The 26042-nt window shown below is 46.8% G+C and overlaps 1 pseudogene; it reads left to right on the top strand.

The window, feature by feature from the left end:
• The window catches only part of LOC141220798 (dynein axonemal heavy chain 12-like), a 48197-nt pseudogene that overhangs the window by 2358 nt on the left and 19797 nt on the right, over positions 1-26042 (top strand).

The raw sequence follows: 26042 nt of genomic DNA, 5'->3' as shown, positions 1-26042 counted from the left end.
GCGCATGTGCCGATTTCAATGCCTCCCTCTTCCCCCGGACTCCGGACCGAACAGAAGCGCCGCGGTAGCGCTCATCCCGGTCAGGTAAGTATGTAAGTATGGCGCCAGAGATCGCGGTATGTGTTCAGTGTATACGCATACCGTGATCTCCAGCACCATACACTCCTCTTACCTGTAACGGCTCCATGCGTTCTTCAGTCTGGAGCCAGACTGTGCAGGCGTGTCGCACTAGCGCAGACTATAAAGGCTTCAGACAGAGGGACGCTTGTAGCGTTATATTATAGATACTCTATATGTATGTATATATATATATATGTATACTGTATATGTGTATATGCATACTGTATGTATATATATATGTATACTGTATATGGGTGTGTATATATGTATACTGTATATGGGTGTGTATATGTATACTGTATATGGGTGTGTATATATGTATACTGTATGTGTGTGTATATATATGTATACTGTATATGTGTGTGTATATCTATACTGTGTATATATGTATACTGTATATGGGTGTGTATATATGTATACTGTATATAGGTGTATATATATGTATACTGTAGATGTGTGTATATGTATACTGTATATGGGTGTATATATGTATGCTGTATGTGTGTGTATATATATATGTACAGTGCTGGCCAAAAGTATTGGCACCCCTGCAATTCTGTCAGATAATACTCAGTTTCTTCCTGAAAATGATTGCAATCACAAATTCTTTGGTATTATTCTCTTCATTTAATTTGCTTGCAAGGAAAAACACAAAAGAGAATGAAGCAAAAATAAAATCATTGATCATTTCACACAAAACTCCAAAAATGGGCCGGACAAAAGTATTGGCACCCTCAGCCTAATACTTGGTTGCACAACCTTTAGCCAAAATAACTGCGAACAACCGCTTCCGGTAACCATCAATGAGTTTCTTACAATGCTCTGCTGGAATTGTAGACCATTCTTCTTTGGCAAACTTGTAGTGAGCTGGCCGTCTCTGGCTGTTCTGTGATAATTGATATAGAGCCTGTTACAGAAGTGATTACACAGGATGATGTTGCCACCTTGTGGCCAGAGGTTGCACCTGCGCAGGGTGTGATGACAGAGAAAAAGACTGAGCCTCCTGTGTCCCGCCCTAGAGAGTCACGTGACCAAAGTGGGAAGCAGGAAAAAGCGCGCGCAGAGTCTGCTGTGGTCTGTGAAAAGAGCCAGGACGGTGTGCAGGCCCTCGTGTGTGGCGCAGGAGAGACTCTCAACGTGATTTCTTCTATCTGACACCATATCCTCGGAGCCTTCCCCAGCTCCTGCACTGCTGAAGGATTCAGCTGTTACACTCCCTGCTACTGGAGTGTGGACTACATAAGGGGACCCACCAGAGCTTCTATCCGGATCAGAGAGACTGTAAGCGGGACCTCTGGCGAGAGGCCGAAGTATCCCTTCCTTTGTTTCCGCGAATTCTGCTGTTCCTGTTTTTTCTCCGGCTGGGACGCCTTCCTGCAAAGACAGACAGGCCTGCGACGGGGGACACATCCTTCTAGAGTAAAGGACTGGTAACGTGTGAGTAGGGACAGTGAGGGTCAGCTTATCAGTACACGTTATTACTGTGCATATTTACGGTTGTCATTTATTGTTTTTTTTTCTTTGCTGTGTTAAAAATGTATGCGAGTAAAGATACGGTTGTCAAGATAGAGTCTGTGTGTGGGTATCTTGCTGGGCCAGATCATAGATACCAATGCGCGGCCTTGCCCGCGGTCACTTCAAACTGCTCCAGGTCCCTGATATTTGAAGGGAGCCTTCTCCAAACTGCCATTTTGCGATCTCTCCACAGATGTTCTATGGTATTCAGGTCTGGACTCATTGCTGGCCACCTTAGAAGTCTCCAGTGCTTTCTCTAAAACCATTTTATAGTGCTTTTGGAAGTGTGTTTTGGGTCATTGTCCTGCTGGAAGACCCATGACCTCTGAGGGAAACCCAGCTTTCTCACACTGGGCCCTACATTATGCTGCAAAATTTGTTGGTAGTCTTCAGACTTCATAATGCCATGCACACGGTCAAGCAGTCCAGTGCCAGAGGCAGCAAAGCAACCCCAAAACATCAGGGAACCTCCGCCATGTTTGACTGTAGGGACCGTGTTCTTTTCTTTGAATGCCTCTTTTTTTTTCCTGTACACTCTATGTTGATGCTTTTTCCCAAAAAGCTCTACTTTTGTCTCATCTGACCAGAGAACATTCTTCCAAAACGTTTTAGGCTTTCTCAGGTAAGTTTTGGCAAACTCCAGCCTGGCTTTTTTATGTCTCGGGGTAAGAAGTGGGGTCTTCCTGGGTATCCTACCATACAGTCCCTTTTCATTCAGACGCCAACGGATAGTATGGGTTGACACTGCTGTACCCTCGGACTGCAGGGCAGCTTGAACTTGTTTGGATGTTAGTCGAGGTTCTTTATCCACCATCCGCACAATCTTGCGTTGAAATCTCTCGTCAATTTTTTTTTCCGTCCACATCTAGGGAGGTTAGCCACAGTGCCATGGGCTTTACACTTCTTGATGACACTGCGCACGGAAGACACAGGAACATTCAGGTCTTTGGAGATGGACTTGTAGCCTTGAGATTGCTCATGCTTCCTCACAATTTGGTTTCTCAAGTCCTCAGACAGTTCTTTGGTCTTCTTTCTTTTCTACATGCTCAATGTGGTATACACAAGGATACAGGACAGAGGCTGAGTCAACTTTAATCCATGTTAACTGGCTGCAAGTGTGATTTAGCTATTGCCAACACCTGTTAGGTGCCACAGGTAAGTTACATGTGCTGTTAATTACACGAATTAGAGAAGCATCACATGATTTTTCAAAGGGTGCCAATACTTTTGTCCACCCCCTTTTTTAGGTTTGGTGTGGAATTATATCCAATCTGGCTTTAGGACAATTCTTTTTGTGTTTTTTTCATTGAAGACAAATTAAATGAAGAGAATAATACCAAAGAATTTATGATTGCAATCATTTTCAGGAAGAAATTGAGCATTATCTGACAGAATTGCAGGGGTGCCAATACTTTTGGCCAGCACTGTATACTGTATATGGGCGTGTGTATATATATATATATGTATACTGGTATGTGTGTGTATATGTGTATATATGTATACTGTATATGTGTGTATATATGTATACTGTATATGTGTGTGTATATGTATACTGTATATGGGTGTGTATATATGTATACTGTATATGTGTGTATATATGTATACTGTATAAGTGTGTATATATATGTATGCTGTATGTGTGTGTATATATATGTATACTGTATATGTGTGTATATATATACTGTATATGGGTGTATATATATGTATACTGGTATATGTGTGTATATATGTATACTGTATATGTGTGTATATATGTATACTGTATATGTGTGTGTATATGTATACTGTATATGGGTGTGTATATATGTATACTGTATATGTGTGTATATGTATGCTGTATATGGGTGGATATATACAGTACAGACCAAAAGTTTGGACACACCTTCTCATTTAAAGATTTTTCTGTATTTTCATGACTATGAAAATTGTACATTCACACTGAAGGCATCAAAACTATGAATTACCACATGTGGAATTATATACTTAACAAAAAAGTGTGAAACAACTGAAAATATGTCTTATATTCTAGGTTCTTCAGAGTAGCCCCCTTTTGCTTTGATGACTGCTTTGCACACTCTTGGCATTCTCTTGATGAGCTTCTAGAGGTAGTCACCGGAAATGGTCTTCACCTCACAGGTGTGCCCTGTCAGGTTTAATATGATAAAGTGCTTTATTCTTTGTCAGGTCCAGGGGTCCTGTAGAATGTGAATCCCTGAGGAACAGCGTATCCTTGGCTTGTGCCAAGACAGAAGAAAAGTTGCTGAACACTTGGTACCCCAAAGTGATCAATCTATTTGCCAATCAAGATGCCCTGCAGTTGATTAATGCGGACAAATTGGATTCCTTTTATAACTGCGTCTCGACTAGCGGGGTGCCTCAAGGGTCTGTCTTGGGCCCTATATTATTTAATATATTTATTAATGATCTAGTGGAAGGGTTGCATAGTAAAATAGTAATATTTGCAGATGATACTAAACTTTGTAACGTAGTTAATACAGATGAGGATAGGGCACAGCTACAGGAGGATTTAGATAAATTGGGGAGTTGGGCCAAAAAATGGCAAATGGGGTTCAATGCCGATAAATGTAAGGTCATGCACATGGGAAAGAAAAACAGCAGTCACCCATACATATTAAATGGGAAACCGTTGGGGAAATCTGACATGGAGAAGGACCTGGGCGTCTTGGTTAACAGCAAATTAAATTGGAGTGCCCAGTGTCAGGCAGCAGCTGCGAAGGCAAATAGAGTCATGGCATGCATCAGAAGAGGAATAGGGGCATATGATGAGAACATTGTTCTTCCTCTGTATAAAGCGCTGGTAAGGCCGCACTTAGAATATTGTGCACAGTTCTGGGCTCCGGTGCTCAGGAAAGACATATTGGAGCTAGAGAGGGTACAAAGGAGGGCGACTAAGGTAATAAAGGGAATGGAGGGACTAGAATACCCAGAGAGGTTGTCCAAATTAGGCCTATTTACGTTGGAAAAGAGAAGGCTTAGGGGAGACCTCATAAACATGTATAAATACATCAGGGGGCTGTACAGAGATCTCTCCCATGACCTGTTTATACCAAGGATGGTGACAAAGACGAGGGGGCACACTATGCGTCTGGAGGAAAGGAGGTTCCTGCACCAGCATAGAAGGGGATTCTTTACGGTCAGAGCTGTGAGACTCTGGAATTCTCTGGGAGAGGAAGTGGTGATGTCCAACTCACTTAATGAGTTCAAGAGAGGACTGGACGCCTTTCTTGAGAACAATAAAATTACATCTTATGCTTAGTGATAGTTAATTAATCCAGGGATTTAATCTGACTGCCAGATTGGAGTCGGGAAGTGAATTTTTCCTCAATGATGTAAATTGGCCTATACCGCATGGTTTTTTTTTGCCTTCCCCTGGATCAACGCTGCGGAATAGCTGCAGTGCACAAGAAATAGGCTGAACTGGATGGACGCTTGTCTTTTTTCGGCCTTTTAAACTATGTAACTATGTAACACTTATGTCCAAGCAGGTAAAGGCGGCTGCAAGATCCGTGATATATAAGGATTCATGTTCATTATTGTATCTCTGGATCAGACATAGACTCAGAGTGATACAACTAAATAGACCCTATAGGGGTAAAGTTGGCATATCCGGGGGGAAATATATCCCAGATTTGCCAAACTGAGCCAACTCATGAAACACATGGGTACATAGGAGAAGAAAGAGTTAATTGGCGTAAAAAATATAAATTTTTATTCCATCAAGTTAAAAAACGTACATAGTAAAAAGAGAAATGACATAATACGGATAGTATAAAGACACTAATTAGATTACCAATGTAGCAAGATATGTTACAAAGTATACATATATGGTCACGCATATGGTCACAGTGGGACATGAGCAATATAGATAATATAGCATAAGGTTAGTATATCAAGACAATCCAATGAGTGTAATAATATATCAAAAAGTAATCCATAAGTATTCCATAGTCATTGGATTTACACTTGCCATATGCATCAGGTATCCATCTAAATAATGCTCCTGCCCACAAATAATCAGATACATGTCACATAAAACATTTTTTAAGGTAGTCTCTTACCACAAAGAGTGCCAAAAAGGAGGGTAAAGTGCATAAAGGAACGCACAGTGGCAGAGTGGTATTCCCATCTCATATATTTATGGCACTTCCACAGTCTGAGGACGCACATTCGGCTGAAGTATATTGCTGCGCAGGGACATGCCGGGTCCCTGAGCTGCAATGCATGCCGCCAGCCAATCAAAGGCCAGTAGCTGATGTCGGCGTGCCAGTCACGAGCGACGCATGGAAGTGACGTCATGCGCTGCCCTTGCCGGCACACTGAAATCAGCTACAGAAGAAGACGCCGCATGTCGTGGGAGCGCAGGAAGGTAAGAAGAATCATTTATTTTTGTTTATTTAATGTATTAGAAAAGAACGACAGAACATTATACCAGGAAAGGGCCAAGGATGGGGAGCATTAGACAAGGAAGGGGCTCAGGGTGGGGAGAATTAGACAAGGAAGGGGCCCAGGATGGGGAGCATTATATAAAGAAGGGGCCCAGGATGGGGAACATTATACAAGGAAAGGGCCCAGGATAGGGAGCATTATACCAGAATGGGGGTCATTATACCATGACATGGGCCAGGATGAAGGACATTACACCAGGAAGGGCACAAGGATGGAGGTCATTATACCAGAATGGGGCCTAGGATGGGGGACAGGATACCAGGATGGAGGACATTGTTATAGGATGGGGGACATTGTACCAGGATTGGGGACATTGTTACAGGAAGGGGCCAGGATGGGGGACATTATTACAGTAAGAGGCCCAGGACCAAGGACATTATACCAGGAAGGAGCCCAGGATTGGGACGTTATTGCTGAAAGGGGCTCAGGATGCGGGGTATTATACACAGAAGGTGGATATTATAACAGGAAGAGGCCCAGGATCGGGGATATTATAACAGGAAGGGGCGCAGGATGGGGAACATTATACCAGGAAGGGGCCTAGAATGAGAGACATTATTATAGGATGGGGCTACAATGGGAAACATCCAAGGCAGGGACGAACACGCGCATCATTATCGGATCTAGAATGCTACAAGGGCCCATACATCTGACCAACATGCTGGTGGGGGCCCAGGTCCAAATTTTGCACATCTGCAGGAACATGGCATATGGCTTAACAGTATGTCATATGTTGGGAAGGGGTTAAGCTACAGCACATTACATAGCCTCTTGCAGCTATATCAATGGAAAAATTAAAAAATGTATGGCTTTTTGAAGAAGGGAAGGAAAAAATGCAAAACAAAAAATTATCCGGTCCTGAAGGGATTAAGGAGTTCCCACCCACAGTAAATGTTGTCACTCAGCTTAAAATCTTCACTTGCTTATTAGCAGAAGCTAAGGTTTCATTAGGATCTCCGAGGCTAAAGTTACATGCGGCTCCAGCTTACATGTAAAGGGGATGGTATCAAGGAGTCTCACCAAACTTTCCCTACAAATGTCCAACATTTCAGAATTCATATCCATTGATAATTTATCTTCTAAAATGATAGCATTTTTTTTCTATCCTTTTCATTTTATGTGTAATTAACTTTTTGCTCTCCTCCTTTAAGCAATGGGAGGAACGACTGATAAGGATCCAGGAAACCATTGATGAATGGCTGAAGGTGCCGACCCAGTGGCTTTAATCTTCTCTTCTGAGGACATCATGCAGCAAATGCCTGAAGAAGGACGCTTATTCCAGACTGTGGACAGAAACTGGAGAGAGATCATGAAACATTGCGTTAAAGACCCGAAGGTAAATGGATGCTTCATGGTGGACTGATACAAGAAAGCACGGTCATCTTGCATCCAGGATTGATGTTTTCCAAGAGTCCGTGTCCTGATGCTTCCATCACAAGGATCCCGGGTTATGGGGCTCCGCACTGCCTGGACTCCAGCCTCCCGCATCTTCTATTTTCTATCCAAATAGGTTCTAATTTTTCTTTTAATATAAACTATTGGCACAATAGTCAATGAATGTGACCTTTTTTCAGTCTCTATAACTATATAATGGAATCTTACTTATGGGCTATCTACTTTGTTTTAGGTTTTAAGCGCCACTTCTCTGACCGGACTTCTGGAGAAACTTCAGGACAGCAATGTGCTTCTGGATAAAATCATGAAAGGGCTGAATGCCTATCTGGAGAAGAAGAGGCTTTTTTTCCCACGGTATAGTCCTTTCACTTGTTGCAATGATTGTATATATTCCTTAAATATTTTTTTTTCTTATTTAAACGCATTGAAATCATTTTTGTAATTGGATTTCATTAATAATTTTGCACTGTTTGCCTTCTATTGGCTCTGTGTTGCGCTGGCTATTGGACTTATTTTTAATCTGTCTTTTTTCAGCTCCTCTTAGCCGATTTATGACCACAGATCACATCAAAGCTGAATGTGCAGGAAACAAAAAGCCTAACGGTGCAACATTTTTAATGAAACTGAATTGTCGCAAATACTCGCAATTAAATGGGTATTCCCATCTCCAAGATCCTATCCCAATATGTAGTAGGCGTAGTAATAATAATAATATTAGCAAATACCTCCAATTAGAAGTGTAGTATAGTTCTTCTGATTCACTATGTCGCTTTCCCCATGTGCAAGGCATTGCAGTAGCTTCGGTATCCATGGTTACGACCACTCATATAGTGACAGTTATTTGCTAGTGGTCGTAACCTAAGCTACTGCAATGCCCTGCACATGGGGTAAGCGACAAAACAAATCAGAAGAACTATACTAAACTTCTAATTGGAGGTATTTGCTAATATTATTATTATTACGCATACTACATATTGGGGTAGAATCCTGGAGATGGGAATACACATTTCAGTTAAATAAAAAAAAGTTCCCAAAGCTGGATAGCCCCTTTAAGCTAACCATACGCATGACATATGAGATACCCGTGGTCTGAATGGTTATTTGGCTATTTCTCCTGACTCCCACCTATTCTGCTGAACAGTCATGTGGTTTTAATGGGGAGAGAGGAGAAAGTCGGTACTGGACACCTCCGGCAGCGGGTTATCTCCCCTGAGAACCAAAAGACCGGGTATTGAAATCCCATCTGCCCGATCCTTCTGGCCCTGACATCCTCTATCGGGGGAGAGTCAGGAGACCCCCATACACATCAGTGGGTAGGCCGGTCCTGCTGCAATCGTCAGGTTTAAACTATTTTAATCCAATGTGTATGGGGACTGAATCTTTACTTTAAAGCTTTGCTTTTCTATTTTCTCACATAGACACTAATACAAATGGCGCCTGACCCAATACTTTAATGACATCTTTATCATATTGTGCATTTTCGCTTTAGCTTTTTCTTCCTGTCCAACGACGAAATGCTAGAAATTCTCTCTGAGACTAAAGATCCTCTGCGGGTCCAACCACATCTAAAGAAGGGCTTTGAAGGCATCGCAAAGCTGGAGCTCCTTCCTAACCTGGACATCAAAGCCATGTACAGCACCGAGGGGGAACGCGTAGAGCTCATCCAGACCATCTCCACCTCCGAGGCTCGGGGGGCCGTGGAGAAGTGGCTCATCCAAGGGGAAGATGTCATGTTAAGGAGCGTGCATGATGTTATTGCTCGGTCACGAATGGTACGGATCTACCTACAGACCAAAAGCATTAATTGGAACTAATCTAGTCTATATATATAATCATCTTATCCCGTCTGTGTGTCTGTCTGTCCAGGAAATCCCGCGTCGCTCATTGGTCCGGCAGCGGCCAATCAGCGCCGGGGGATTTCTAAAAAAAGATGGCGGCCGTTAGCGGCTCATCTGCGGGACGGAGCTGAGCGGCGATGCAGCCGGGAGATGACCGGCGCAAGGCGCTCATCTCCCGGCCGGCAACAGCAGAAGGAACCCGACCGACGGACCTATCTGCGGGATGGAGATGCAGCCGGAAGATGAGCGCCGCGAGGCGCTCATCTCCCGGCCGGTAGCAGCGGAAGGACCGCTGGCGTCGCTGACCTCCATGCGGAAGGGAGGACCGGGGAGCGGCGCTGCGGGTCGGGATACTTCTGCTGTGAGCGCCCGCTATGTCCCGGGTTCTCGCAGCGGAAGTAGCCGCACAGGCAGCGCCGCTCCCCGGTCCTCACCAAGACGATTCGATGATTGATCGAGGTCTTCGGACCCGACCAATCACTGATCTTAGCGCAAAACTTAAACACCGCTGTGCTGATTGGTCGCCGACGCTGCCCGCGACCAATCACCGATCTTGGCTCCACATTTAAACACCGCTGTGGTGATTGGTCGCGGACGATATTTAAATTTGGCTCCAAAATCGGTGATTGGTCGCGGCCGATATTTCAATTTGGCGCCCAAATCGGTGATTGGTCGCGGTCAGCGTCCGCGACCAATCAGCAGAATAGTGTTTAACTTTGGCGCCAAGATCAGTCATTGGTCGCGGGCCAAGACAGCGACCAATCACCGATTTGTGCGGCACTTTTAAATAGCGTCCGTGACCAATTGGATGTCAGCGCCACTCCCCGGTCCTCCCTTCACACCCTAGCCGCATGGATGTCAGCGCCGCTCCCCGGTCCTTCCTTCACACCCTAGCCGCATGGATGTCAGCGGCGCTGCCTGTGCGGATACTTCCGCTCCGAGAACCTGGGACATGAGCGGGCGCTCGCAGCAGAAGTATCTGGACTCGCAGCGCCTCTCCCCGGTCCTCCCTTCACACCCTAGCCGCTGATGTCCCCACTGTATCCGCATGGTCTTACAAAGGTCCGGACATTTGTGTTAAAAATCGCTGATTGGTCGCTGGCGCTGCCCGCCACCAATCACCGATTTGGGCGCCAAATTTAAATATCAGCCGCGACCAATCAGCACAGCGGTGTTTAAATGTGGAGCCAAGATCGGTGATTGGTCGCGGCCGATATTTAAATTTGGCGCCCAAATCGGTGATTGGTCGCGGGCAGCGCCTGCGACCAATCAGCGATTTTTAACACAAATGTCCGGACCTTTGTAACACCATGCTGATACTGTGGGGACATCAGCGGCTAGGGTGTGAAGGGAGGACCGGGGAGCGGCGCTGCGGGTCGGGATACTTCTGCTCCGAGCGCCCGCTCATGTCCCGGGTTCTCGGAGCGGAAGTATCCGCACAGGCAGCGCCGCTGACATCCATGCGGCTAGGGTGTGAAGGGAGGAACGGGGAGCGGCGCTGACATCCAATTGGTCGCGGACGCTATTTAAAAGTGCCGCACAAATCGGTGATTGGTCGCGGTCTTGGCCCACAACCAATCACGGATCTTGCCGCAAAAGTTAAACACTACGGTGCTGATTGGTCGCGGACGCTGACAGCGACCAATCACCGATTTGGGCGCCACATTCAAATATCGGCCGCGACCAATCACCAATCTTGGCTCCACATTTAAACACCGCTGTGCGGATTGGTCGCGGACGCTATTTAAATGTGGCACCAAAATCGGTGATTGGTCGCGCCCAGCGTCGGCGACCAATCAGCACAGCGGTGTTTAAATGTGGAGCCAAGATCGGTGATTGGTCGCGGCCGATATTTGAATGTGGCGCCCAAATCGGTGATTGGTCGCTGTCAGCGTCCGCGACCAATTAGCACCGTAGTGTTTAACTTTGGCCGCAAGATCAGTGATTGGTTGCGGGCCAAGTCGGCGACCAATCACCGATTTGTGCGGCACATTTAAATAGCGGCCGCGACCAATTGGATGTCAGCGCCGCTCCCCGGTGCTCCCTTCACGCCCTAGCCGCATGGATGTCAGCGCCGCTGCCTGTGCGGATACTTCCGCTCCGAGAACCCGGGACATGAGCGGGCGCTCGCAGCAGAAGTATCCCGACCCGCAGCGCCGCTCCCCGGTCCTCCCTTCACACCCTAGCCGCTGATGTCCCCACAGTATCCGCATGGTGTTACAAAGGTCCGGACATTTGTGTTAAAAATCGCTGATTGGTCGCTGACGCTGCCGCCGACCAATCACCGATTTAGGCGCCAAATTTAAATATCGGCCGCGACCAATCACCGATCTTGGCTCAACATTTAAACACCGCTGTACTGATTGGTCGCGGACGCTATTTAAATGTGCCGCCAAAATTGGTGATTGGTCGCGCACAGCGTCGGCGACCAATCAGCACAGCGGTGTTTGAATTTGCCGCCAAGATCGGTGATTGGTCGTGGCCAGCGCCAGCGACCAATCAGCGATTTTTAACACAGATGTCCTGACCTTTGTAACACCATGCGGATACTGTGGGGACATCAGTGGCTAGGGTGTGAAGGGAGGACCGGGGAGCGGCGCTGCGAGTCCGGATACTTCTGCTGCGAGCGCCTGCTCATGTCCCGGGTTCTTGCAGCGGAACTATCCGCACAGGCAGCGGCGCTGACATCCATGCGGCTACGGTGTGAAGGGAGGACCGGGGAGCGGCGCTGACATCCAATTGGTCGCGGCTGCTATTTAAATTTAAATGTGGCGCCAAAATCGGTGATTGGTTGCGCCCAGCGTCGGCGACCAATCAGCACAGCGGTGTTTAAATGTGGAGCCAAGATCGGTGATTGGTCGCGGCCGATATTTAAAATTGGCGCCCAAATAGGTGATTGGTCGCGGGCAGCGCCAGCGACCAATCAGCGATTTTGAACACAAATGTCCGGACCTTTGTAACACCCTGCGGATACTGTGGGGACATCAGCGGCTAGGGTGTGAAGGGAGGACCGGGGAGCGGCGCTGCGGGTCGGGATACTTCTGCTCCGAGCGCCCGCTCATGTCCCGGGTTCTCGCAGCGGAAGTAGCCGCACAGGCAGGGGCGCTCCCCTGTCCTCTCTAATACGATTCCGCTCCCCGCTCCTCACCAATACGATTCGCTGATTGGTCGCGCTCTCCACACCCGACCAATCAGTGATCTTGGCGCTAAAGTTAAACACCGCTCTGCTGATTGGTCGCGTCCGCTGCCCACAACCAATCACCGATTTGGGCGCCACATTTAAATAGCGGCCGCGACCATTCACCGATCTTGCCGCCACATTTAAACACTGCTGTGCTGATTGGACGCGGACGCCGGACGCGTCCAATCAACGAGATTGGCGCCAAATTTAAGCAACGCTCTGCTGATTGATCGCGGTCGCTGGCCGAGATCAATCAGCAGTATTGGCGCAAAATTTAAACAACGCTCTGCTGATTGGTCGCGGTTGTCGGCCGTGACCAGTCAGCAGTATTGGCGCCAAATTTAAACCTCACTCTGCTGATTGGTCGCAACCACCGGCCGCGACCAATCTGCGTTTTTGGTGCCAAATTTAAACAACGCTCTGCTGATTGGTCACGGTCACCGGCCGAGACCAATCAGCAGCATTGGGGCCAAATGTAAACCCCGCTGTGCTGATTGGTCGCGGTCGCCGGCAAAGACCCATCAGCATTATTGGTGCCAAATTTAAACCCTGCTCTGCTGATTGGTCGCAGCCGCCAGCCGCGACTAATCAGCGATTTTGGTGCCAAATTTAAACACCGCACTGCTGATTGGTCGCGGCCGCCAGCCGCGACCAATCAGCGAGATTGGCGCCAAATTTAAACGCCGCTCTGCTGGTTGGTCGCGGCCGCCATCCGCGACCAATCAGCGAGATTGGCGCCAAATTTAAACAACGCTCTGCTGATTGTTCGCTGTCGCCGGCCTCGACCAATCAGCGATTTTGGCGCCAAATTTAAAGAATGCTCTGCTGTTTGGTCGCGGCCGGCGACCAATCTGTGATTTTGGCGCCGAATTTAAACCCCGCTCTGCATCGCTCTGCTGATTGGTCGCGGTCGGCGGCCATGACCAGTCAGCAGTATTGGCGCCAAATTTAAACACCGCTCGGCTGATTGGTCGCGACTAATCAGCGATTTTGGTGCCAAATTTAAACACGCTCTCCAGTCCTCACTAACACGGTTCGCTGATTGGTCGCGGCCGCCGCCCGCGACCAATCATTGATATTGCCGCCAAATTTAAACACCGCTTTGCTGATTGGTCGCGGTTGCCGAACGCGACCAATCAGCGATTTTGGCGCCAAATTTAAACACAGCTCTGCTGATTGCACCCGGTCGGCCGCATACCTATTCTAGAATACCCGATGCATTAGAATCGGGCCACCATCTAGTTCTTTTATATTTGTATAAGATTATTTGGCGGCAGTGAATGATTTGTGGATGATGTATCTCTTGCAATAGAGCCAGGTAGCAGATCTTCTACCTGCAATCGGTAGAAATGAATTTGCTAGATAATACTAGTAAGGTTGTCCCTCTCTTAAATGCTTCTGTCAACATAATTTAACTTTCTTTTTTAAAAGGCATACCCTGCGACTGCAAGAAAAGACTGGGTGAGGGAATGGCCGGGACAGGTCGTGCTCTGTGTGTCTCATGTTCTGGACAAGTGAAGTGCATGAAGCTATCGGCAGTGGCCCGGAGGTACGGCATAAGCTCCTTTACTGATCAAGGTTGCTTCACTATAAACAGTCATGGCCGGAAGTGTTGGCACCCTTGAAGTTGTTCCAGAAAATGAAGTATTTTTCCATAAAAAATTGCATGTGTATTTTCTGTTATACACATGTTTATTTCCTTTGTATGTATTGGAACAACACAAAAAAAGGCAATTGGATATAATTTCACACAAAACCCCATAAATGGGTCGGACAAAATTGTTGGCATCTTTCCAAAATTGTGGGTAAACAATTTTGTTTCAAGCATGTGATGCTCGTTCAAAGTCACCTGTGGCAAGTAAAAGGTGCGGGCAATATGAAAATCACACCTGAAACCTGATACAAAGGGGAAAAGTTGACTCAGTCTTTGCGTTGTTACGTGCCACACTAAGCAGGGAGAACAGAAAGAGGAGAAGAGAACTGTCTGAGGACTTGAGAACCAAAATTGTTGACTAATATCTTCTTTTTGTGTTGTTCCAATATACACAAATGAAATAAACATGTGAACAACAAAACGTGTAATTGTAATAATTTTCTGGGAGAAATACATATATATACATTCATAGACAGACTTCATGAGTTCTCCTGCTAATAGACTGTCATACCCAGAGACGCAGCTTATAGGAGTTTCCAGGGGGGGATATACCATTGGTGCAACAGAGGTAAGGGGACCCACATTCACATCCAAAGATGCAAGCAGCTTATTTCACAGTACGTTATTAGACTGCAAAGAGCCCATGTAGTGTTCTTGCCCAGGGGTCTTCTCCTGGGGGTTGCAGTTGTACAGCGGCTCAATATCTTGAAAGTACCCAAAAGGCTCCATAGTATTGTTGGGATTTTGCATTGATTCATGCATCTTGTCTAGAGATGCGCAACTAAATTTGCAGGACCTTGGTCTAAGAGAGCAGGTTAGTAGTCTGTGGCTGTTGGATGGGAGCCTTGCTAACCGCCTCTTACATGCCGGCATCCCTGGCTCCTCTTTTGATTAGCCGGCCAGGCGTGATGTCATTTGTGCCTCACACCACAACTATGACATCGACATCAAAAGAGGAGCCGGAGATGCCGGTTCACGGGGCTCCGGTCCTGCGGCCGTGGAATACTGACCGGACTGTTGGACCAGAGTCCTGCAAATCCATTCGCTCATCTCTACTCTCGTCATATCTACCAATAAGGGAAGACATTGTATGGGATTTCCCATAATACCAGCATAAAATTAATCCATCTGCATTGAGTTTTCCATGCTGTTTGTAGCAGGGTTTTATAGAGGTACATCTGGGTATTTGGAGCAATTTGCGAGGAGGCAAATTGTCCCAGCAGACTCGCAGCACATTGGGGGCTCTCGTCACCATAGAGGGGCACGCTCGTGACGTGGTCAGGGAAATGATCGAAACAGGTTTGTGCAAACATCATGGCTGGCAGCAAACTTTCCAATACCATGTTCTATTTATTATACACTACATGGAGAAAGGTATTGTGCCCCCTCCACATTACACCTACAGGGGCTTTTATGGCCTCCTATTCTAATCCATATCCAGGATGTTAATATGGAGTCCGTCCCTCTACAGATATCACAGCTCAGTATGCCGAGCACCTTCATACATTTCACCACATTCCTATGTTCTTTCCATATCTATGTTATGTTCCCCCCTCTTTTCTTTGAGTTTTCATAGGACACAATTGATCTTGTCACAGTAAAGCAATCTTGGGGTGTACTTACAATGACGTCTATGGGGCAGTAGTCATTTCTGCATATTGAGATGGTGGTCCCTATATAGGAATGTTTTGGCATCTGTAGGTGTCGGCATCCCCTGTATATGACTCATTGCCACAATTGATCTTCTTTATAGTCAGTGGTTTGGATGGCCTAGGTGCGGTTTGTAATATTTTCTATCAATGGTGTGTGCGCCCTCCTCTGTGCAGTGTCGTTCTATAACCATGGATGGACTAATAAAGGGGTTTTATGCCAATTCCTTTAATGACCTTTTGTTCGGTTTCTTTGTAGGTATTATGTCATTCTCCGAGTGGTCAGCCATTCTAAGCCTGAGCAGACATATGGCAATGTAATTGATGTGTGCCTGACATTGTTCTTCCCTATGTGGCGGTGACATATTTATGCTGCCATTCTCCAGTATTTGTTCTAATTAATCATCCTAAAGGTGTTTAGTGGGGTTGAGGTTGAGAACGTGTGGGAAACAGTTCTGCTCTTCTATTCCCTTAGGGTTGGAAGCTACAATTGTTTAAAATGTCTTGTGCTGAAGCATTAAGATATCTTTTCACTGGAACTAAGGGGCCTAGACCACCCCCTAAAAACAAGGCCATACCTCCACCACCAAACTGCCCAGCGGGCACAATGCAGTTAATAGGGTAACGTTCTCCTGGCATTCACCAAATCCAGACTCGTCCATCAGATGCCAGATAGAGAAGTGTGATCCGTCACTGCACAGAACAGGTCTCCTCCAGAGTCCTGTGGTGGCGGCTTCACACCACTCCATCCGACGCTCGGCATCGTGCTTGGTGATGTAAGGCTGCATGCAGCTGCTCGGCCATAAAGCTCCAGGCGGGGGCGCAGTGTTTGTGGTGATGTTGTTACCAAAGTAGATCTGGACTCTGCAGTTATGGAGTCAGGAGAGCGTTCTGCCCTCTGCTCCTCAGCACTCAGTGACCCCGCTCTGTAATGTTCCGGGGTCTCCTGAGGTGCTGCAGTTCCTTCCACTCCTTAATAATATCACTCATATGTGATGGGGGAAGATTTAGGAGGGAAGAAATGTAATATCCAGACTTGTTACCCCGGTGGCTCCTATTACAGGACCGCGCTGGTATCAGAGAGCTCTGCACCACCAGCCGTTCTGTCATATGTTAGTAACAGCACACCGCATGGGAGGGCGGATGTTATACACCGGGGGGCGTGGGGATTGATGTTATACACTGGTGGGGGGCGAGAGTCTTAATGTTATACAAGGCCGAGGGGCCAGATGTTATACCCTAGGGGTACGAGGGGCTAGATGTTATACAAGTCCGAGGGCTGGATGTTATACACTGAGGAGCAAGGGGACGGATATTATATACCGGGGTGAGGGGACGGATATTATACACCGGGGGGCGTGGGGACGGATATTATACACCAGGGGCGAGGGGACGGATATTATACACCAGGTGCGAGGGGACGGATATTATACACCAGGGGTGAGGGGACAGATATTATACACCAGGTGCGAGGGGACGGATATTATTCACCAGGGGCGAGGGGACGGATATTATACACCAGGGGCGAGGGGACGGATATTATACACCAGGGGCGGGGGGACGGATATTATACACCAGGTGCGAGGGGACGGATATTATACACCAGGGGTGAGGGGACAGATATTATACACCAGGTGCGAGGGGACGGATATTATTCACCAGGGGCGAGGGGACGGATATTATACACCAGGTGCGAGGGGACGGATATTATACACCAGGGGTGAGGGGACAGATATTATACACCAGGTGCGAGGGGACGGATATTATTCACCAGGGGCGAGGGGACGGATATTATACACCAGGGGCGAGGGGACGGATATTATACACCAGGGGCGGGGGGACGGATATTATACACCGGGGCGAGGGGACGGATATTATACACCGGGGGGGCGAGAGGCCAGATGTTATACACAAGGGGGAGGGAGCGAGGGGACAGATGTTATACACCGGGGCTGGGGGCCGGATATTATGCAAAGAAGGGCTTGGGGTTGGATGTTATACAGTGGGGTTGAGGGGATGGATTTTATACACTGGCGGGGGGGGGGCGAGGGGACGGATATTATACACCGGGGGGGCGAGAGGCCGGATGTTATACACCAGGGGGAGGGAGCGAGGGGACAGATGTTATACACCGGGGCTGGGGGCCGGATGTTATACCCTGGGGGCCAGATGTTATGCAATGGAGCGCTTGGGGTTGGATGTTATACAGTGGGGTTGAGGGGATGGATTTTATACACTGGCGGGGGGCGAGGGGAGAGATGTTATACTAAACTAGGGCCGAGGGGTGGATGTTATACACCGGGGGAGGCGAGAGGCCGGATTTTATAAACTGGGGGCTGAGAGTCCGGATATTATACACCGTGGGCAATGGGACTAAATGAAAAAAGCAGAATTCGGTGACTAGGAGTTTTGTCCTATAATGTATGTGCATTTGCCTTCCCTTTAGAAACTCTCCCTTGTGATTCTGCAGTGTCTTAGAGGTTGACTATCTTTTCCTACATTCCTCAGGAGTTTCTCATGAACAGACTTCCGGTGGCTTGCCCAACTCCGCTATTACTGGGAGAATGAGAATGCGAGAGTGCGAATCATCAACTGCAATGTGAAGTCCGCCTATGAGTACCTGGGCAGCTCCCCACGCCTGGTCATCACTCCGCTCACTGACCGATGCTAGCGGACTCTGCTATGATGTGATGGGTTATGCTCAGAAATGTTTTTGACTTTTGTATGATGCATGAAACTTATTAGCAATTATTATTGATATTTCATACCAGTTCTTTCATGTTTCATTGGTAGATCGGTGCTTTTTATCTAAATCTTGGTGGAGCTCCAGAAGGTCCGGCCGGCACAGGAAAAACTGAGACCACCAAAGATTTGGCCAAGGCGCTGGCCGTGCAGTGTGTGGTCTTTAACTGCTCTGATGGTTTGGACTACATAGCAATGTCAAACGTACATACAATGTTAAGCTGCTCCATTGCAGATAATAAACTGACTCCATCCGATGTTCTGCTGACATCTTTTGATTATATAGTACAGACCAAAAGTTTGGACACACATTCTCATTTAAAGATTTTTCTGTATTTTCATGACTATGAAAATTGTACATTCACACTGAAAGCATCAAACCTATGAATTAACACATGTGGAATTATATACTTAACAAAAACGTGTGAAACAACAGAAAATATGTCTTATATTCTAGGTTCTTCAAAGTAGCCACCTTTTGCTTTGATGACTGCTTTGCACACTCTTGGCGTTCTCTTGATGAGCTTCAAGAGGTAGTCACTGGAAATGGTTTTCACTTCACAGGTGTGCCCTGTCAGGTTTAATAAGTGGGATTTCTTGCCTTATAAATGGTGTTGGGACCATCAGTTGCGTTGTGCAGAAGTATGGTGGATACACAGCTGATAGTCCTATTGAATAGACTGTTAGAATTTGTATTATGGCAAGAAATAAGCAGCTAAGTAAAGAAAAACGAGTGGCCATCATTACTTTAAGAAATGAAGGTCAGTCAGTGCGAAAAATTGGGAAAACTTTGAAAGTGTCCCCAAGTGCAGTTGCAAAAACCATCAAGCGCTACTAAGAAACTGGCTCACATGAGGACAGCCCCAAGAAAGGAAGACCAAGAGTCACCTCTGCTTCTGAGGATAAGTTTATCCGAGTCACCAGCCTCAGAAATCACAGGTTAACAGCAGCTCAGATTAGAGACGAGGTCAATGCCACACAGAGTTCTAGCAGCAGACACATCTCTTAAACGACTGTTAAGAGGCGACTTTGTGCAGCAGGCCTTCATGGTAAAATAGCTGCTAGGAAACAAGCAGAAGAGAGTTGTTTGGGCTAAAGAACACAAGGAATGGACATTAGACCAGTGGAAAATTGTGCTTTGGTCTGATGAGTCCAAATTTGAGATCTTTGGTTCCAGCCACCGTGTCTTTGTGCGACGCAGAAAAGGTGAACGGATGGACTCTACATGCCTGGTTCCCACCGTGAAGCATGGAGGAGGAGGTGTGATGGTGTGGGGGTGCTTTGCTGGTGACACTGTTTGGGATTTATTCAAAATTGAAGGCATACTGAACCAGCATGGCTACCACAGCATCTTGCAGCAGCATGCTATTTATTTTTCAACAGGACAATGACCCCAAACACACCTCCAGGCTGTGTAAGGGCTATTTGACCAAGAGGGAGAGTGATGGGGGGCTACGCCAGATGACCTGCACTGCAGTCACCAGACCTGAACCCAATAGAGATGGTTTGGGGTGAGCTGGACCGCAGAGTGAAGGCAAAAGGGCCAACAAGTGCTAAGCATCTCTGGGAACTCCTTCAAGATTGTTGGAAGACCATTTCCGGTGACTACCTCTTGAAGCTCATCAAGAGAATGCCAAGAGTGTGCAAAGCAGTCATCAAAGCAAAAGGTGGCTACTTTGAAGAACCTAGAATATAAGACATATTTTCAGTTGTTTCACACTTTTTTGTTAAGTATATAATTCCACATGTGTTAATTAATAATTTGATGCCTTCAGTGTGAATGTACAATTTTCATAGTCATGTAAATGCAGAAAATCTTTAAATGAGAAGGTGTGTCCAAACTTTTGGTCTGTACTGTATATACTTTTTTTTAGTTTTTCAAAGGGCTGGCATCATCGGGAACATGGGTGTGTTTTGATGAGTTTAACCATATTGAGCTGGAGGTGTTGTCCGTGGTGGCCCAACAGATTCTCCGCATCCAGAGAACCATCCAGACGAAGATGGACATGTTCAACTTCGAAGGAACAGAGCTGAAGCTTAACCCAAATTGCTTCGTAGCCATTACCATGAATCCTGGCTCCGCGGGACGTTCTGAGCTGCCGGATAACCTCAAGGTAAAGAGTCCCAGTGCCTTGCATCGGGTCCTTCCACAACATTTCTATAGGATTAAGCTCAGGACTATGACTCGGCCATTCCAAAACTTTGTTTATTCAACCATTCTTTTGTAGAACGACTTGTGTCTTTGGGCCATTGTCTTGCTGCATGACCCACGTTTTCTTGAGATTCAGTACATGAACTGATATCCTGATATTTTCCTTTAGCATTTGCTGATAGATTTTAGAATTCATTGTTCCATCAATGATGGCAGCCGTCCTTGGCCAAGTGCAGCAAAACAGGCCCAAAGCATGTTACGATTACCATCTTTGTGTTTCATAGATGATAGGAGGTTCTTATGCTGTAATGCAGTATTTTCTTTCTGCAAACATATAGCTTCTCACTTAAAATCTCTATCTTGGCCTCATCCTTCCACAAAGCATTATTCCAGTTACCTATTGATGTGCCCAGGTGAGTTTTAGCAGTGACATTTTAAATCGCATTGCCTTTCTCCTTGCAATCCTGCCATGCTCGCCATTGTTGTTCATTGTCTTTCTGATGGTGGACTCATGAACAATTACATTAGCTAATGTGAGGAGAGGCCTTTAGTTGCTTAGCGGTTACCTTGAGTTACTTTGTGACCTCACAGACTGATGTAGCTTTAAGTCAAATTTATGCAGTAATACAGAAATTTTTGAGGGGTTCACAAACTTTCAAGTAAATACTAGGTTTACAAAAGAAACATAAGATTTGATCAAAGGGATTATTCTCCCCCAAACCTATATGAGATTGCACATTTCCTGTGTATAATCACCACACCTGATGCCCTCATTTCTGCAAGCTCCTTAATATTGATGTCCCATTCTCCTATTTTCCAAAATGGACACAGTAGAGGTGTGGAGAGAGATTTGGAAAGTGTTAAAGGAGTATTCCCATCTCCAAGATTCTATCCCAATATGTAATAGGTGTAATAATAATATTAATAGCAAATACCTCCAATTGGAAATGTAGTATAGTTCTTCTGATTAGCTATGTCGCTTACCCCATGTGCAGGACATAGCAGTAGCTTAGGTATCCATGGTTACGACCACTAGCAAGTAACTAACTGTTACTATGAGTGGTCGTAACCATGGAAACCTAAGCTACTGCAATGTCCTGCACATGGGGGTAAGCAACATAGCTAATCAGAAGAACTATACTACATTTCTAATTGGAGATATTTGCAAACATTATTATTATTACCCCTATTACATATTGGGACTGGATCTTGGAGATGGGAATACCCCTTTAACCACACTTTGACTGACTTTCCTCTGATGTGGAATAGACACATCACTTTTAGGTCTGGGGTGGAGGATAGTGTAAATGGACATAATGGGTTCCCCGGCTCTCTGCCTAGTTTACAGTAATTTAGTTTCATTTGTTGACTGACCCATCTGGTTTGCGCATTTCAGGTTCTTTTCCGGACTGTAGCAATGATGGTCCCCAACTATGCTCTGATTGCGGAGATCGGCCTTTATTCTTACGCTTTTCTGCACGCTAAACCTCTCTCGGTGAAGATGGTAATGACTTCCCGGCTGTGCTCGGAGCCGCTCTCGTCCCAGTTCCATTATGATTATGGGATGCGTGCAGTAAAGGCTGTGCTGACCGCTGCTGGCAATCTGAAGCTGAAATTCCCCCATGAAAATGAAGAGATTCTTGTAAGTTCTGAACTGTTGGTCGCTTTACATCTCGTATAGGATAGCATTACCATCTTACCGAGAAGCATTTGGATCACAAAAATTACAGCTGTCTGATTTTATAATAGCAGACAGAGACTTGCAAATAATGTCTGCACATTACTGTTCCTGGCTTGTTAGATCTCATCTGTGCAAAAGTGTCAAAACTATAGTTGTTAAACACGTAGCTTGTTCATCTTATGGGACAGTTTGATTTTTAACTTAAACGCATGTATTTTAGGCTAAAAATCATCTTAACAATTGTTTTTTATTAAAAATTTTGCATCGCTTGGCTTTCACTGGCTTTTTGATTCCCTGCACATTCAATTTTGATAAGGTCTGTGGTCATAAATAAACTGAGAGGAGCTCAGAAAAAGACAGATAAAACATTTACAAACTCCCCGTCAGCCAGCAAAAACGAGTTCACTGACAGTATCTCACTTAACTCATTCTGCAGCCGGCAATTAACAGTGCAACACAAGGCCACATCTATTCCCTATGGAGAAACAATTCTGCAGCATAATTTACTGCAACTCAGCAGCGTTCCGTTCCTCTTTTATCATTCCTGGAAATGTAGGAATTAATTGAAATCTGGCAATACCGAGTACCCTACACAGTCTGACAATGTCACCACTGTTTGGGCACAGTCAGATTGTATAGGGTTGTCCCCTATATAGATTATATATACATTATATATCATTTACACATACATTTCCAGGAGGTATAACAGAGGGACGATACAATGTAGAGTTTTAGGAAAAGGGGTTTCATCCTTATTTTTTGGAGAATACTATTCTTTACTAATACAGACATACCACAAGAGCTGACTGCTCCTTTGTAATGGGGTTCCTCACTTTTAATATTGTTTCATGTCATATTGTATATGAATTATTTTATCATTTAATCCTTTTTCATTCTATTTAGCTCTTGCCGTCAATTAAGGATGTAAACAAACCCAAATTTTTGTCTCATGATATTCCTCTGTTCAATGGGATTACCAGTGACCTGTTCCCTGGCATTCAACTTCCAGAAGCCGACTATAAGGTATTAAAATATAATAGTGTCTTAAAGGGGTTTTCCAAGCCTTAAAGAGGACTTGTCCCTCGCCATAAATATGTAAATGCCGCTGTTCTCCTGACTCCGGCATTGTTTTCCTTTTCTTCCTGCCCCCCTCCGTTCCTGACATCTGTCACTCTCCTCTAGCCCTTTAAGCCAACTGGGCAAGGCCTTCCTGAAGACTCCCACAGAGAGGACTTGATGACCACGCCCACTTGGCTATTAAAATTTATGAACTAGATTTCTATAAAGAGGCTATATCTCAGGAATGGAGAGGCTCAGGAGCAAAAGAAAAACCGCACCGGATTCAGGAGAACAGCGGCATTTACACCAGGTAATAAAATTGCATATTAATGGCAACTGATAGCTCCTATATAGCGGGCCAGCTATCATTTGGATGACAGTTATCTTTCAGCAGCAGAAGGGAAGGAAGGGAGACACAGATCCATTACTAGTGGGTTGGCGGAGCCCCACAGGGATAGATCACCTCAGATTTATAAAAAGTGACGACCGGCCCCTCCAACTTAAGCTCCTCCTACTCCCATGTTCTCCAGTCTGAAATTTGAGGTCGCAGAGGATAGTCGCTGCCTTTGCAGCTCCTCAGAAGATTTTTTATTTTTACCACAGGAGACCTGGACCCCCCGTGGTCTAGAGGTCTCAGGGGGTCTCGGCGCTGCCGGGACCCCTGCCCTCCCCTGGCAGACCTGCGTACCCCTTAAGGAGGTCCCTGCAGTAACCTGCCGGCCCCGGGGTACATAGGGCGCTTCCTGGCGGAGGCGCACACCGCCTGTGGGGTCCCTGCCCGCTCTGCCGTGGGGGGAGCAAGGGCCACAGCGCCACACATCCCTGGGGGTCCCTGTGGCGCACAGCGGGGTAAGTGCTCTGTGTATGAGTGCGGCCGCCGCCGTTATTTCATGTGGTGATTTTCTGCTTTTCTGTATTTGCAGACGGTGTATGAGGATCACCGCTGCATTCTCTGACCCTGGGGGCTGGGGAGCAGGGACGGAGGAGCACGGCTCCGTTGGAACGGGGGGCGTGGCTTTATTATCTTGGCTTCCTGCCGTCACTTTTAGGCAGGAAGCCTTCAGGAGAGCGCGCGCTTTCTCTCTGAGCGCGGGCTCTGTGAGTGAGCTCGGGGGGCCGGGCTTCGCGTCGTTCGGCTTCCTGTCATTGTAGTTCTGACAGGAAGCTCCTGGCTTAGCGCGCGCTGAGCTCTCCGCCCCTCTCCCTCCTTCCGGCTTCCCTCCACGTGCACCTCCGGCTCTCTGCTCCCCGTTCACCGCCCTCACAGCTCAGAAGGAGCAGTCACCGCGGCACTGGTGAGTCGTTTCTGCCTGTAGGCAGAGGCTCCCTTTTTGTTCTTTCCATTGCAGAGCACCTTGGCTGACCTGCTAAGGCAGGCAAGGTGCTATTTGCCGCTACCGCTTTTCTGGACACTCTCACTTCTCTGACCTCTTAAGGCAGTGAGGTATTTAGCGTGTCAGCAGCATTAACCCCTTCTGAAGGGGTCTGCTCAACAGGGCTGTTAACTCTTTCTGGGGGTGCACACTTCTGTTTCAGAGGGCGCTTCTCCCCAGTTTGTTAGGTTAACTTTTGCTCTGCAGGGCTGGGGTAACTCTCTCTAGAGGAGAGTTTTAACCCTTCAGTGCCTTAAAAGTAAAAAAAAAAAAAAAAAAAAAGGGGGAATTTTTTTTTTGTGGAAGCAGGCTGTGTTAGCTATTTTCGCACACCCTAGGTTACCATACTCATTCTAACATGCTGGCATCTGATGTGGGAGGCATGACGGATCAGGGACCAGGGGGCGCGGACCTCTCTCCCGATCCGTTTCAGGATCGGTCTCGCATTTCTGATACACCCAGGTCTTCGACGGCGTCAAGTTCGACCCTTAGTGATGTTAAAGTGGAGGCTCTCACCCGCTCCATTGACAGTCTTTCTAACCTCCTGGGTCATTGGGTGTCAGCTAAGTCGCAACCGACACCACGAGGCAAGAAGCGCCACAGGGTGGCGCTGTCTCCTCCGTGCGGTGCATCGGAGGCTCCAGATTCACCAACAAGCTCGGTTGGTGAAATCTCTGATTCTGAGGATGAGGATCGGCAGAGTCGTCCTGCTTCGCTTTCGGGCCGCGTGGATGCTCTTATTGGAGCCATGCGGGAAGCGTTACAGCTGTCTGAAGAGCTGACAAAGCCTGGCAAGTCGGCCCGGCTGTATCAGGAGTCGCGTCGGGCTCGTTCAACATTACCGGCGCATGATGAACTTAACGAGGCAGTGGAGAAAGAACGCCGGTGTCCGGATAAATGCTTCCAGGGGATGCGTTTTTTTTATGCCTTGTATCCCTGCGCCACGGAGACGATCGCTAATTGGGTTCCCTCCCCTGAAGTGGACCTTCCTCTGTCTCAGCTTAGCAAATCTTCCTTGCTTCCTGTTAAAGGGAAGGCCAGTCTTCAGGAGCCTCTGGACAGAAGAACGGAGTTAGCGGCGAAGTCCATCTACGAGGCCGCGGATCATGGATTCCGTGCAGTCTTGGGGGCCATGTGGGCCGGTGAGGCTTCTCTGCGGTGGTTGGACCAGCTGCGGATGGCATGGCAGGATGGAACTCCGCTGTCGGAAGTGGAA

This window comes from Phyllobates terribilis, unplaced genomic scaffold (assembly GCF_046119375.1).
Source record: "Phyllobates terribilis strain yellow unplaced genomic scaffold, ASM4611937v1 Scaffold_299__1_contigs__length_2334479, whole genome shotgun sequence".
Lineage (NCBI taxonomy): Eukaryota > Metazoa > Chordata > Amphibia > Anura > Dendrobatidae > Phyllobates > Phyllobates terribilis.
Note: the sequence above shows the minus strand (reverse complement) of the source record. Positions and strands in the feature narration are given on the sequence as shown.